Source organism: Mesoplodon mirus (genome assembly GCF_964341445.2).
Source record: "Mesoplodon mirus genome assembly, chromosome: 1".
Lineage (NCBI taxonomy): Eukaryota > Metazoa > Chordata > Mammalia > Artiodactyla > Ziphiidae > Mesoplodon > Mesoplodon mirus.
Window position 1 is genome coordinate 6120687 of NC_138976.1, and position 16575 is coordinate 6137261.

The 16575-nt window shown below is 46.9% G+C and overlaps 1 protein-coding gene across 2 annotated transcripts in view; it reads right to left on the bottom strand.

Moving 5' to 3' along the window:
• Positions 1-1992: 1992 nt before the first annotated feature.
• NCS1 (neuronal calcium sensor 1) overlaps positions 1993-16575 on the bottom strand; it is a 61663-nt gene continuing 47080 nt past the window's right edge. The window contains exon 8 of one of the 2 annotated variants that reach the window (XM_082614612.1): positions 1993-5705. The gene's annotated coding sequence lies outside the window, so the exon portion shown is untranslated. The remainder of the gene's footprint in view (positions 5706-16575) is intronic. The other variant, XM_082614611.1, reaches the window with a different exon arrangement.

A 16575-nucleotide genomic window follows, 5' to 3' on the forward strand; every position in this document is an offset into this window, starting at 1 on the left:
CCCCTTCTCTGTGGCTGCTTCAGCCCCGAAGTGGGCCCTCCAGCTTTGTCTCCCAGGTTGGTGTCGGTCTGACACTCCTTTTCACAAAACCAACTGTGAAACACAACCTGTTTTTGCAGGTGGTGGCTCATTCTAATGTTGGCTGCTTGATCTCATCAACCGACACATTCACGTGTCTTTCAAGGGCCCTTGGCCCAGAGTGGTAACATATTTCTAGCCAGCAGTTACACTCTTGACGTGACATTGCCTTTTACTGTTCTCCTAATTAACGTTCCCTCAGCAAGATCCAGAAGGCAAAGACTGTCACCTCCTCTGATCTCCCTCCCCAAAACACCTGGCACATGGGGAACCCACGCCATGCGTGTTGAGCATTTGGTCACTTAACTAGAGGGGAAAGAAGAGGCCCCTCCAAGATCCCAGGTTCCAGGCCGAGGGGAGCCATGGCAGAGGGCAGCCACTCGAACAGCCAAACCATGGGGTGCCTTTCTGAGAGCCCGCATCGGAGCTACTCACCTACCCACCTCCCCTCCCGAAACACCCCTCCACTCGGTAAGTGACAAGTCTCTGGGCCCTCAGTGCCTGACACGTGGCAGGTGCAAAAGTTACGCACAGGTGAATGATTAGCTTGAATCCCCAGCAAGTGGAGGGTGGACTCCTCTTTAGAACCCAGCTGGGGAATTCCCAGGCGGTCCAGTGGTTAGGACTCTGCTCTTTCACTGCCAGGGCCCAGGTTCGATCCCTGGAACTAAGATCCTGCAAGCCACATGCTGTGGCAAAAAAAAAAAAAAAAATTAGAACCCAGCTGGATGTCCTTCTGTGTCAGCAGCTCCCCAGGCCTTCCAAAGTATGGTCCCAGACCAGCAGCCTCGGCATGGCCTGGTAACTTGTTAGAAATGCACATTCCTAGGCCCTGGCCCAAACCTAGCTAATCAGAAACTCTGCAGGTGGCAGTCTGGGTTTTAACAAGCCCCCAGGTGATTCTACAATGCTCAGTTCTGAGAACCACTAGTCTAGGCCCATGTTTTCAAACATTATTAAACCTTTAGAGAACCCCAAGACATGAAACAGGCAGGAATGGAAATGCTGGGAGTGATACGTGGGGATTCACTCTGCTGAACCCTTGGCTTCCCAGAAACACTCCTGGAAATGTTCTGGTTTAATCATTACACCCAAGGTTCTCACTCTGCACATTCTTTCTCTTGGGGAAACTGGGCAGACAACACCCAAAGCAAGAGAAAGGGTGTCACAGGAGGAAGAAGAAACCTAAAATGAAACAAAAAAGAAACAGACAAAGCAACAGGAGCCACACAAGGAAGGCAAAGACAAGTCAGGAAGCGTGTTTAATTGGCGTGACAAGGACGACATACAAGGAGAGCACGAGAGGAGGCCTGGGCGTGCTACGTGGCCCCTGTCCACCCCAGGGCCTGCCCCTCCCCCGGAGACACACACCAGCAGATTCAGACAGAACAACACCCCAAAAGAGGCTCAGAGGGATTGGGAAGGCAAACAAAGAAAATCACCACCCAGGAAACATTGCTTTTTTTTTTTTTTTTTTTTTTGGTAAGAGTTGCCCAAATTCCTTTCCAAAGCTGCAGGCTCTGGGCGGGGGGCACCATGACGATTCAGACTCCCACTGGCCTTTCACCTCGGCCAAAGCTCTGATGATTCCGCTCATGGCTGCTCCCCACAATGTCCCTGTGACATGGGCTGAGCAGAGACTCACTCCCATCTGACGGATGGAGAAACTGAGTCCCAGTGAGAAGTGACTTGCCCGGAGTCCCGAAGGAAGCTGGTCACTGAGTCAGACTGGGAGCCTGTGGCCCTCCTTGGGGCCATGGGTCAAGGCAAAGACACATGGAAAACAGAAATGTACAGCCTGGGCAGGGGGCAGTCGGGGTGGAGGTGGAGGGGATTCTGCGTTTGTCCCAATCATGGGGAGCAGACAAAGCCTGAGAGGCCTAGATGCCAAGACAGAAGATGGGACCAGCTGTGTATTCAACAAAAGCCTTTTATTCATTCAAAAATCAACCATTGGGTTTATTCCGCAGATATTAAAAAAGGTCGGGGGGCAAGGCTTCCCATTACAGTGCCCTTATGCTGATTCACTTGCTATCTCTGGGGTAGACCTAGAAGAAGGGCATCTGGGAGACATGCTGCCAATAAGGTGGGGCTGGAAGCCCAGGGCCTGGGTGAAAACATAGCGCGCCCCCCCCTCGCCTCCCCATCTGCCGCCTCCCTCTCAAATCACCTATTTGTCTGGTCAGGTCCCCCAAATGCCTTTACTGACCATTGCCACGAGGGGGCGCTCGCGCGTTCCCCGCAATCCCTTAGAAGCTGAAACCACTGGGAACCGGGTAGCTTTCCACTAGGTGAGCAGTGGGGCTTTCCCCAGGGAGAGGCTGCATCTTCCCAAGGGGCCCAGGAACCGCACACCCCAACCCCCTAGAGAAGAGACAGAGTCCCCGAAAGCCCAGATGCATCTGTCATCTAGGAAGTTGGCTGTCAAAATGAAAAGCATTTCAGGGGAAGAGGAGGACACACATCTGCCTTGACGTTATTCTAAACGTTGCCTGGTTAAATACTGGAAACTCATGACGTTCTCCTAAGTACCATCGACGCAGAGTGGGGAGCGGATTCTATGAGGAAGAGGCCAGGGCTGCTGCAGACGGACTGCCCGAGACTGGCCCCTGCCCCTGGGCTGGGGAGCGAGGGCTAAGAGCCTGGCTTCTGGCTGGTCTGGAAGTCCCAGAGAGCAGCAGTTGATGGGGCTGGGCCTCGGGTGGGAAACGGTGCTGGGGAGAGAGGCCCAAGGGCTGCTCAGGGTTCCGAGGGTGCTGCAGCTAGAGGCCTGGTGAGAGGACGGGACAGAATTGTCCCTGCCCTCAACCTCGGGCAAAAATGGCCAGTGTCCAGCACCCTGCCAGGAAGAAGCGTGGCCCTTCCAGCAGCTCTGGACTGTCTCTGGGCAAGGACCCAAGGTGTGCCTGGGGCATGAGTCCACAGTACCGCCTGCTAAGGTCAAAAGCCACACGCGTAGCTCCAAACCAAAAGGCCTAACGGTGAGGAGGTGGGAGGAAAGCCTTGCACACACATCTCCCTAGACTCCTAGGAATCAATGTTTCAGTGGGCGGGACCCACATGCTTAACCTTGGATAATTCTTAGCCACAGGCCCTTTCCCGTGATGCTCCAGGACAGGCTGCACAAAAGCTCCTGCCCAGTGGATCAGAGAGGTAAATCGAGGCTTAGGTGCAGGCCAGAGAAATCATTTGACCTGGGGAAAGGCCCCGCTCTCCCCATCTCCAGCCCCAAGCCACCAAGTTCACCTGCTGCCCTAAGGTCCTAGGTCAGAGCCAGGCTGAGGAACTGCAGGATTTGGTGGTGAGTACTGGGCCTCCTAGGCCAGTGGCCTGAGCAGGAAGGTGACCGCAGGGGCCTCAAAGAGCCCAAGCTTCAAAGTCACCCGCGAAAATGAAACTACTGCTCCTATCCCCACAGGATCTGGGGGGCTTCCAGTGGAGGGAGAGGGCAGCCAGAGGGCTGGCAAATGCAAGGAGGGAGAGACAGGGGCTGGCCAAGTGGTCCAGCCTGCAGGAGCGGACACGCAAGTCCCACGCTGGCAGAGCCGCTCTCTGGCGGGGCGTCTGCTGTGAGAGTTAAAGAGAAGGAGAAGCTCTGGCCTCCTGGGAAAGCGCAAAGTGGACGCCAAGGGCAATTTAAAGCGGGGGCCGAGGGTCAGGTCCTCCCCTCTGCTGGCCGGGATAAGTCAGGAGGTGATAGGCTGCTGACTTCGCAAAGAAGAAGCAAGGATTCTCGATTCTGGCCTGGCCCGAAACAGTCTGGGAGGCTGCTTCTCACCCAGAAGCCTTCCCTGGGTGAGGACTAGTTCTGGGCCTGAAAGATAGCTCAAGAGTCCAGGAGGGACCAGGAAGCTCTGCGGGGAGGGACAGGGTGTGTCATCCGAACGCACACACCACGAACAGTGGCTGCCGTGTCCCTGAAGACTGTGCTAAGAGACAAATAGTGACTCAGGCAGTCCCCGTGTCTGCTGGGGTCTGTAAACTTAGACCCAGACCGCAGAATCACCAACTGCAGGAAACCCAAGCTTAGAATTAGACAGCATCAGCACGAAGGCCTCCCGGCTCTGCAGCAGGGGGAGGTGGGGCCCACAGAGGGCGTGGGAGCCCACAATCACGGAGCAAGGGCCAGCCTCAGGATCCTGCCTTCTGGTCCAAGGTCATCTGACTTTCCTGGTGACAGTTGTGGGCCTGCCCTGTCTCAGTGGCAGGCAGAGCTAGAAGCTTCCTGTGAGCACATGTGGGCCACAGCCCAAGAAGCTACCTGAATGGGATTGCCTGCAGCCCTTCTCTCTCCCCCTCTCCCTTCCGGCCTTTCAGCTAAAAGAGGGAAAGATACTGTGGTCCGCTGGACGAGGCAGACAGGAAGGCAGGAAAGCCGGGTGAGCGGCTATTCTCAAAACCCACCAAGGAGGGAGACGCAGACTTTACACCTGCTCACTCCCTCCTCCTTCTCTCCTTAGGTTCTTGGCCCACCCCCGCCCCTTCCTGGCTCCCAGTCTCAGCACAAGCCTCACCACTCCCCATGGCGCTGCGAACACCAAAGCAAGAACTGAGAAACCAGAAGATGTCCCTCCCGTTTGTCCTCAGAAAACAGGTTATGGACCCAGAGGAGGATACAGGACCGAGAGATGTGTGAACTGGGAGCAGAGAAAAGAGATCCAGGAGGGAGGCATTCAAGCTGGAGGCAACAGTGCATTAGCCATTTAAGAAGCCCACCTTTCCCCTCTCCAAACATCGAGCACAGTATCTGAATTAAAAAAAAAAAAAAAAAATTTTGGCTTCTTGGCCGCTGCAGGCCACCATCCTCCCAAGCGCCTGGGCAGGTGGGTGAGGGCGCGCACGTGTAAACGGTGGGCCCCGCATCCCTGGGAGCGTCAGACACACGAGGCAGAAGCAACGGTTACCCACCAATAAATAAAAGGTATCAATTATATATGTATATAAAAAAACCCCTCACTTTCCCCACAAAAAGCACAATACTGTTATCACAAAAAAAATCATCAACATTGTAATGAATCATCCTAGCCGCGCAGGTGGTCTTGCTGCTCGAGGATGAGGCGCCAAATCACGATGGGCAGGCAGGCCCCCCCACGCCCCGACCCCCCGTGGCCGAGGCCGTGACTCCCGTGGCCTCTCCCGCTGCCAAGGTCAAGGCAGGAGTCAGAGTTCTTTGACGTCCCCGAGGCCTTCTCCCCATCTGTCCGTCTGAATCTTCTAGGACAGAAGGTAGGTGTTTTTTTCTTTTTCAATGTCTGTTTGAAATAGAGAACGAAAGCACACACGCAGGAGAGCCAGGAGGGACCGCGAGGCCGCCTGCGAAGCAGCCAAGTCCTTGGTTTTGCAGAGGGCTGGAGCCTTTTCCCGTCCGTACTGTCGTTTTCTGGACAAGCAGAAGTTGGTGGCAATTGGAGCCGGTGGCTTCAGGCGGCGGGTGGGTGCGGGGCGGGTGGAGGAGAGCCGGGCCTCACGGTTCCAGGGCAGCCCGGCGGGGCGTGGATGCGGAGAAAGGCTGGGTGGACACATGAGGGTGGTGGTGTCGGGGCAGAGGTGGCCTCATGGCACGGGAGGAGGTGAGTGGTTCCCAGGCATCTGGAAGACACAGGCAGGCGGGGCGGGTTCAGAGCTGGCTGCCAGGGACACAGAGCAGGCTACAGTCAACTAGAGGGCCAGGTGGCATTATACGTCACAAGTCCTAAAAATGTGCATGCCCTCCGATCCACACATTTGGTGCTTAGTATTTATCCTTAAGAAATAAATGTTTATGGGGGGTGGGGGAGGGATGGACTGGGAGTTTGGGGTTAGTAGATGCAAATTATTACATATAGAATGGATAAACAACAAGGTCCTACTGTATAGTCCAGGGAACTATATTCAATGTCCTGGGATAAACCATAATGGAAAAGAATATGAAAAAGAATGTATATAAAAAGAAATATGTATCTGAATCACTTTGCTGTACAGCAGAGATTAACATGACATTGTAAATCAACTATACTTCAGTAAAAAATAAGTTAAAAAGACAGAAATAAATGTTTATGACAGTATCATCTGTAATAGCAAAATTAAAAGGGAGGAAGCAACCTCAGTGTCCACTATCAGGGGACAGGGTGGATAAATAAGGACAGAGCCATAGGCCAAAAAAGTTTGCAACCATTAAGAACAACGTGTGCAATGGCCAATAATCACATGAAAAGATGCTCAACAGAATTAGTCATCAGGGAAACACAAATCAAAACCACAATGAGGGGCTTCCCTGATGGCGCAGTGGTTGAGAGTCCGCCTGCCAATGCAGGGGACACGGGTTCGTGCCCCGGTCCGGGAAGATCCCACATGCTGCAGAGCGGCTGGGCCCGTGAGCCATGGCCGCTGAGCCTGCGCGTCCGGAGCCTGTGCTCCGCAACAGGAGAAACCACAGCAGTGAGAGGCCTGAGTACCGCAAAAACAAACAAACAAACAAACAAACAAAAAACCACAATGAGACACCACTTCGCACCCACTAGGATAAAACCTGAAACCAACAAGTGTTGGTGAGGGTGTGAAGAAATTGGAACCCTCGACCATGGCTGGGAGGAATATAAAATGACACAGCTACTGTGGAAAAGTTTGGCAGTTCCTCAGAAAATTAAACATACTTACTATATGACCCAGCTATTGCACCCCAGGGATGTACTCTAAAAACTGGAAAATAGGTACTCAAATCCATGTACACCAATGTTCATAGCACCATAATTCACAACTGCCAAAAGGTGGAAATGACCCAGATGTCCATCAATGGATGAATGGATAAACAAATGTGATCTAACCACACAGTGGAATACTATTCAGCCATACAAACGAATGAAGTACTGGTACATGCCCCAACACAGATGAAACTTGACCACATGACGCTAAGTGAAAGAACCAGACATAAAAGGTCACATAGGGTTTCCCTGGTGGCACAGTGGTTAAGAATCAGCCTGCCAATGCAGGGGACCCGGGTTCAAGCCCTGGTCTGGGAAGATCCCACATGCCACGGAGCAACTAAGCCCGTGAGCCACAACTACTGAGCCTGCGCTCTAGAGCCCAAGAGCCACAACTACTGAAGCCCGTGCACCTAGAGCTCTGCAACAAGAGAAGCCACCGCAATGAGAAGCCCGTGCACCGCAACGAAGAGTAGCCCCTGCTCGCCGCAACTAGAGAAAGCCCACACGCAGCAACGAAGACCCAACGCAGCCAAAACTAACTAACTAACTAACTAACTAACTAACTAAATAAATAAATAAATTTAATTTTTTTAAAAAAATGGTCACATAGTAAATGATTCCATTTATATGAAACATCCAGAATAGAGACAGAAAGCAAAGTATGGTTGCCAGAAGCTCAGTGAGGGGTGGGGGTGGGAGAGAAACTGCTTAAGGGATATGGAGCTTTATCTTGGAATGAGGCAAAGGTTCTAGAATGTACTAAATGTCACTGAATTGTTCACTTAAGATAGTTAATTTTATGTTATGTGAATTTCACTTCAATACATTTTTTAAAAAAGCAGCAGCCTGGGGGACAGTTATGTCTGTTACTGTCTGTGCCATCCAAAGATCCTTCCCATAACCTGCTCCACCCCTGTGTTTAAATCTCACATCCCCACTCCCCACTGGACAGGTGTAGGTGTCTGATACAAAGGGGTCATTTTCCCAATTGGGGGAGATGACTTAAAAACATTATCTGGGCCAATCCAAATCTATGTGGAGGTGGCCCTGGGGGAGTAGGAAGGCCCTGCAGGACCAGAATTGGGGGGGCCATTATGGTGCAGGTGCCGAGGGAGAGAGAGTATGGAGCAACCACCCAGAGAAAGGCCAGAGCACCCAAGGGAGAGGCCTGGGTCCTCTCAGCCTTCCAGGTCCCCTGCCAGCCCCTGGAGGTTCAGCTGGGTCTCCAATCACATGCTTTGCCTTCCACGGTGATCTGTGAACCCCTGTGACTTGCATTATTGTATCTGCTAGTTAAGGGAATCCCCTGGCGGTCCAGTGGTTAGGACTCTAAGCTCTCACTGCCAAGGCCTGGGGTCCGATCCATGGTTGGAGAACTAAAATCCCACAAGCTGTGCGGCGTGGCCCAAAAAAATGTAAAAAAAAGAAAAAAAGAAAGAACTGCAAACATGATGAAACTCACCCAATGCATTTAAATCCCTAAATTCACAGTTACACATATATTTTTTAAAAACTTCATTGGTCACCTCTAAGGATTTTAGAAATCCAACTTGTTTTGAAAACTGATAAAGAATCAAGTACCCATCATGCCTTCCCTATGAAAACCAAGCCTCAGGGTCACCAACGAGTGGATGAGGGGAAGTTTCCCTTTGTAAAAGTAATCTAGCCAATGACGAAGAAGGAAAGACGACTTTAGGACGTCACCATTTCGCACCATGTAATGAATGAATGGACAGGGGTGGCGATCAGCAACAGCGGCTGATGTCACCGAGGTCATGTGCACCTGCCAGACACACACAACCCCGCTCATGAGGTGTTCTCGCCCAAAGTGGCCCAAACCCAATGCCAAGCCAGCCTGCAGATCTAACTGCCATTTCCAGGAAGAACAAGAAAGAGAAGAGCCTGTTAACAGCACCGTGGGGCACCGTACAGAACGCTCTTCTCAGCAAATAGCAAGAAGGAAAAGGGAGGGGGGGAAACGTAGAGATTAAAATAAACGTAGACCTATCAACCACTTGCTATCTATGGACTTGATTCAGATTCCAATAAACAGAGTGAAAAAAATTGTGAGACAACAGGAAAGTGGAATGTAAGTGCTGATGAGAGCGTATTAAGGAATTATTGATTTTGGGGGTATTATGGATTCTTTTTTTAAAGAATCGTTATCTTTTAGAAATACATTTTGAAATATTTATGTATGAAATGATACGATGTCTTGAATTTGCTTCAAAACAACCCAGTGGGGCTTCCCTAGTGGCGCAGTCGTTGAGAGTCCGCCTGCCAATGCAGGGGACACGGGTTCGTGCCCTGGTCTGGGAAGATCCCACATGCCGCAGAGTGGCTGGGCCCGTGAGCCATGGCCGCTGAGCCTGCGCATCTGGAGCCTGTGCTCCGCAGCGGGAGAGGCCACAACAGGGAGAGGTCCGCGTACTGAAAAACAAAACAAAACAAAACAAAAAAAAACAACCCAGTATCGGGGTGTGTGTGTGGGAGGGTAAAGATGGCACAAGATTGCTGTGAATCGGTGATTCTGAAGCTGGGAGATGGGTACACGGAGTTACATATTCTCTCCACTATTGCATGAGAATGTTCACATAACAAAAATTGTTTTTTTTTTTCCACTCTCAAATTTCCAACAACCTAAGTGCCCCACACCATAAGACTGGTTAAGGTATGGTCCAGCCATAAACGGTATACTATGCAGCTATTAAAAATGATGATCTCGAGCAACATTTAGTGACGCAAAAAATATGCACGATCTCAGTTCCTGAATAATTCAGTGAATTATATAACCGTAATTTATCTAAGAATTATGATCCATCAGGAATCTGAGAAGGCAAATAAATCACAAAAACAATGGAACACAAATTGGATATAATTACTATCAGGCAGGCTCTAGGAAGTCCTGAGAAACATGGTATATGGCAATTTTCGGGAAGAGCTATAGAAAAGGGGATCTTGGCACCCTGAAAACCTTGTCATGGAAATAAAGTTACGTCGTGTTGGCCGACATGTTGCTGGTGAGGGTAAGATATATGTCTACATAAATTGTGTTAAGGAAAGCCAGTGTAGACACAACAGGATGTGAAGCCAAGTTGGGTAAAACACATTAAAAATCTCTTTTCTTAGTGTTGAGTCTCCAAAAGAAAAAAATAAATGTTTCCTACAAGTTGTTCCTTTAAAAAACAAACTAACAGGGCTTCCCTGGTGGCGCAGTGGTTGAGAGTCCGCCTGCCGATGCAGGGGGACACGGGTTCGTGCCCCGGTCCGGGAGGATCCCACATGCCGTGGAGCGGCTGGGCCCGTGAGCCATGGCCGCTGAGCCTGCACGTCCGGAGCCTGTGCTCCGCAACGGGAGAGGTCACAACAGTGAGAGGCCCACGTACAGCAAAAATAATAATAATAATAATAATAATAAAACAAACAAACAAACAGGGCTTCCCTGGTGGTGCAGTGGTTGAGAGTCCGCCTGCCGATGCAGGGGACGCGGGTTCGTGCCCCGGTCTGGGAAGATCCCACATGCCACGGAGCGGCTAGGCCCATGAGCCATGGCTGCTGAGCCTGCGCGTCCGGAGCCTGTGCTCCACAACGGGAGAGGCCACAACAGTGAGAGGCCTGCGTACCGCAAAAACAAACAAACAAACAAAAACCAAAAAAACAAAAAACACAGCCAACAGCATATGGTTATGAACTCGTTGTTGAGGAAATATATATACATATATATTCATAGAAAACTGTAAGACAAAAACAAATAGGGTAATTCAAAAAGAATCACACACTTAAAGAAATTAATTACACTGTACAACTTTTCCTTGGAGGGATACATCAAGAACTTATGTTTGCACCATTTTTCCATGGCCTGGAGGAAATAAGCAGCTGTTATATGATAGTTGCCAATGAGGCTATTGGTGGTAAATCACAAAAGAGGGACTCTGAAAAATCAGACAACAGATCAGTATGCACTGTGGGACCCAGAGCTGCATACTGAACATTTTTAAGATTATAGAAATGACTGTCACAGTTCCTTTATAAATTAGTTTGATTATATGTTCCTATGTGACCTAGTTACTGAGTATTAAGTTTTTGTAAGTGTTCAATTCTTTCTGAATCATTCTGGACACAAAATGTTCACAGTGGTTATTTCTGGGTTATACATGAAGGGTTTTTTTCAATAAACTTTTTAATGGAGGTTTTCTTTTTAAACATATTTTCTAATGTCTCTTCAATGAAAAAGGATTTCTTGTGCAAAAACATAAGAATATTAGAAGCTTCAAAACAGGCTTCCTAAACAAAATATCAGCAAATCAAATCTGATGATACATAAAAGCATATCATGGGTGGCTTAGCATTCAAAAATCTATCGGTGTAAATCAGAATGGCTATCATCAAAAAATCCACAAACAGTAAATGCTGGAGAGGGTGTGAAGAGATGAGAACCCTCCTACACTGTTGGTGGGAATGTAAATTGGTGCAGCCACTATGGAGAACAGTATGAAGGTTCCTTTAAAAACTAAAAATAGAGCTATCATATGATCCTGCAATCCCATTCCTGAGCATATATCCAGAGAAAAACATGGTTCAAAAAGATCATGCACCCCAGTGTTCATTGCAGCTTTGTTTATGATAGCCAAGACATGGAAACAACCTAAATGTCCATTGACAGAGAATGGGTAAAGAAGATGTGGTACAAATATACAATGGAATATTACTCAGCCTTTAACAAGAATGAAATAGGCATAGGAGGGAGGCTGGAGAGATCAGGAGAGGCAGGTGGGAGGGGCCATCAGGAGGAGCGGGAGAGGAGCAGAGGGCGACTGCCCAGCCCACTCTGGCCGGGGAGCCTGCTGAGCTCCGAGGCCAGTCCCCTGCCCTCCAAGGCCCCCTCCAGGCCACGTGGGTCCTTGGGGGCATAGGAAGGAGGCCGGGGGGAGAATAGGAGAGGCACGTGGGAGGTGCCTTCCAGGAGGAGAGGGAGAGGAGCAGAGGGTGATTGCCCCACCCACTCAAGCCCAGGAAGCCTGCTGGGCTCCCAGGTGAGGTCCCCTGCACTCTGAAACCAGGGGTGGGGGGAACGCCTGGGCCCCTTCTGTTCCTTGAGCCTAAGTTCTACCCCCCTGCAGCCCCCAGGGCCTTTTCCAGATCCTGAGCATTGGCCCCACCCACCACCCAAACCTCGCCCTTGCTTAGGCCCCGCCCTCCACAGCTAAGGCCCTCCCCCGCCTTTTTTTTTTTGTTTTTCTTTTCCCTCCTCTTCTTTTTTACTATTGTGGTACTGATGCATCTTCCAGTTGTTGATTCATCCCTATTTTTATTTTCATATTCTTCCTAACATATCTGTTAGTTTCCTAGTCTAATTTTATTTTTTACTTTGTTATTGTTGTTTTTTGCCACCCCAGGCAGCTTGCAGGACCTTGGTTCACAAGCCCAGGTCAGCTGAAGCTCCTGCGGTAGGAGCTCCAAGTCCGAACCACTAGACTAACAGAGAACCTCAGACCCCAGGGACTATTCATCGGAGTGAGGTCTCACGGAATTCCTCATCTCAGCACCAAGACCCAGCTCTACCCAATAGCCACAAACCCCAGTGTTAAAAGCCTCAGGCCAAACAACCAGTAAGACAGGAACACAATCCCAGTCATTAAAAAAAAAAAAAAAAAAAATGAGATGGCAAAAAAATATGTCATAGATGGAGGAGCAAGGTAAAAACCTACAAGACCAAATAAATGAAGAGGAAATAGGCAATCTACCTGAAAAAGAATTCAGAGTAATGGTAGCAAAGATGATCCAGAATCTCGGCAACAGAATGGAGGCACGGATTGAGAAAATACATGAAATGTTTAACAAAGATCTAGAAGAACTAAAGAACAAACAAACAGAGATGAACAACACAATAACTGAAATGAAAAATACACTAGAAGGAATCAATTACAGAATAACTGAGGCAGAAGAACGAATAAGTGAGCTGGAAGACAAAATGGTGGAAATAACTGCTGAGGAGCAGAATAAAGAAAAAAGAATGAAAAGAATGGAAGACAATCTCAGAGACCTCTGGGACAACACTAAACGCACCAACATTCGAATTATAGGGGTCCCAGAAAAAGAAGAGAAAAAAGAAAGGGTCTGAGAAAATATTTGAAGAGATTATAGTCGAAAACTTCTCTAACATGGGAAAGGAAATAGTCACGCAAGTCTGGGAAGCACAGAGAGTCCCATACAGGATAAACCCTAGGAAAAACACACCAAGACACATATTAATCAAACTAACAAAAATTAAATTCAAAGAAAAAATATTAAAAGGAGCAAGGGAAAAATAAAAAATAACATACAAAGGAATCCCCATAAGGTTATGAGCTGATTTTTCAGCAGAAACTCTGCAGGCCAGAAGGGAGTGGCAGGATATACTTAAAGTGATGAAAGATAAAAACCTACAACCAAGATTACTCTACCCAGCAAGGATCTAATTCAGATTCAATGGAGAAGTCAAAAGCTTTTCAGACAAGAAAAAGCTAAGAGAATTCAGCACCACCAAACCAGCTTTACAACAAATGCTGAAGAAACTTCTCTAAGCGGGAAACACAAGAGAAGAAAAAGACCCACAAAAACAAACCCAAAACAATTAAGAAAATGGTAATAGGAACATACATATCGATCATAACCTTGAATGTAAATGGATTAAATGCTGTAACCAAAAGATATAGACTGGCTCAATGGATACAAAAACAAGACCCATATATATGCTGTCTACAAGAGACCCACTTCAGTCTACAAGAGACCCACTTTCACGCGGCATGGTAATTAAGCTCGTGATCTAATGGACGGGCACATGTACGATAAATGCAAATTATGTACTTATGTAAAATAAAAAAAATTAATTACGAGCTTTAACTCCTCGTAGTGAAAATAAATGAATGCACAGTTATACATAGTATATATATACATACAGACTGAAAGTGAAGGGATGGAAAAAGATATGCCACACAAATGGAAATCAAACAAAAGCTGGAGGGGCTTCCCTGGTGGCGCACTGGTTAAGAATCCGCCTGCCAATGCAGGGGACACAGGTTCGAGCCCTGGGCCGGGAAAATCCCACATGCCGCGGAACAACTAAGCCCGTGCACCACAACTACTGAGCCTGCACTTTAGAGCCCACAAGCCACAACTACGGAAGCCAGCAAGCCATAACTACTGAAGCCCGTGTGCCTAGAGCCCGTGCTCCACAACAAGAGAAGCCACTGCAATGAGAAGCCCGCACACTACAACAAAGAGTAGCCCCCGCTCGCCGCAACTAGAGAAAGCCCACACACAGCTATGAAGACTCAATGCAGCAAAAAAAAAAAAAAAAAAAAATTGATAAACGCTTAGCCAGACTCATCAAGAAAAAAAGAGAGAAGACGCAAATCAATAAAATTAGAAATGAAAAAGGAGAAATCACAACTGACACTGCAGAAATACAAAGGATTATAAGAGACTACTACAAACAACTATATGCCAATAAGATGGACAACCACGAAGAAATGGACAAATTCTTGGAAAGGTACAACTTTCCAACACTGAACCAGGAAGAATTAGAAAATATAAACAGACCTATTACAAGTAATGAAATTGAAACCGTAATTAAAAATCTTCCAACAAACAAAAGTCCAAGACCAGATGGCTTCACAGGTGAATTCTAGCAAACATTTAGAGAAGAGCTAACACCCATCCTTCTCAAACTTTTCCAAAAAATGGCAGAGGGGGAAACACTCCTAAATTCATTCTATGAAGCCACCATCACCCTGATACCAAAACCAGAAAAAGATATCATAAAAAAAGAAAATTATAGACCAATATCACTGATGAACATAGATGCAAAATTCCTGAACAAAATACTAGCAAACAGAATCCAATAGCACATTAAAAGGATCATACACCATGATCAAGTGGGGTTTATCCCAGGATGCAAGGATTCTTTAATATATGCAAATCAATCAATGTGATACACCGCATTAACAAATTAAGGAATAAAAACCATATGATCATCTCAATAGATGCAGAAAAAGCTTTTAACAAAATTCAACACCGATTTATGATAAAAACTCTCCAGAAAATGGGAATAGAGGGAACCTACCTCAACACAGTAAAGGCCATATATGACAAACCCACAGCAAGCATCATACTCAATGGTGACAAATTGAAGGAGAAAAACAAATACAGTATGCTAACATATATATATGAAATCTAAAAAAAAAAAATGGTACTGATGAACCTAGTTTTAGGGCAGGAATAAAGAGGTAGACATAGAAAATGGACTTGAGGACATGGGATTGGAGGGCAAAGCTGGGGTGAAGTGAGGGTACCATCAACATATATACACTATGGAATGTAAAATAGTTGGCTGGTGGGAAGCAGCAGCATAGCACAGGGAGATCAGCTCGGTGCTTTGCGATGACCTAGAGGGGTGGGATAGGGAGGATGGGAGGAAGGCTCAAGAGGGAGGGGATATGGGGACATATGTATGCATATGGCTGATTCACTTTGGTGTACAACAGAAACTAACACAGTATTGTGAAGCAATTATACCCCAATAAAGATCTATTAAAAACTTTTTTTAAAAAATGGATAAGCAACAAGGACCTACTGTATAGCACAGGGAACTCTGCTCAATATTATGTAACAACCTAAATGGGAAAACTAATTTGAAAAAGAATAGAAAAAAAAAAGGTAGTGTATTTAAGTGGACAGGAATCCACGGATGATCCATAAAATGTATTCACACACAAAATCAATCAGTGTAATTCATCATATTGATAACAAAAAAGAGAGAAAAGTCATATGAGCATCTTGATAAACGCAGAAAATTTTGATAAAGTTCAATACCACTCATGATTTTTTTAAAAAAACAAATAACTCCTACCAAACTAGAAAAGAAGGAAACTTTCTAAATCTGCTAAAATCTATCTACAAAGGACCTATAACAAGCATCGTAATTAATGGTGAATTATTGAAAGCTTTCTCTCAAGAATGAGACAAGGATGTTCACCATCACTACTTCTATGTGACTGGAGGGCCCAACCAGTGCAAGGAAGCAGGAAAAAGGAACAAAAGGCAGAGGGATAGGAAAGGAAGAACTAGAATGTAGACAATCCAAAAGAATCTAAGGCAGACTCCTAGATTTAATAAATGAAGTTAGCAGGACCATGGGTATATGATCAATAAACAAAAATCAACTGAATTTCTATAAATCAGAAACAAACAGAAAATACAATTTTAAAATTACTGTTTAAAACACCATCAAAAACATCAAATACTTAGGAATAAATCTACTAAAAGATGTGAAAGACCTTTTAGCTAAAAACAGCAAAATGTTATAGAGAAAAAAATTTAAAGACCTAAACACAGAGAGAGATATACCATCTTCATGGATTGGAAGACTCAACATTAAAAAGATGCCAATTCTCCCCCAAAATGAACAGTAGACTCAACTCAATCCCATTCAAAATCCCAGTGTGTGTGTGTGTAGATATTTATAAGTTGATTCTAAAATTTGTATAGAAATAGCATAAAGTAGCCAAGGCATTCTTAAAAAAGAAGTGATGGGATCTTGCTTCTCAAGATCAAGTTATAGGGCTTCCCTGGTGGCGCAGTGGTTAAGAATCCGCCTGCCAATGCAGGGGACACGGGTTCGAGCCCTTGTCTGGGAAGATCCCACATGCCTCAGAGCAACTAAGCCCATGTGCCACAACTACTGAGCCTGCCACAACTACTGAAGCCCGTGTGGCTAGAGCCCGAGCTCGGCAACAAGAGAAGCCACTGCAGTGAGAAGCCCGTGCAGCAGAAC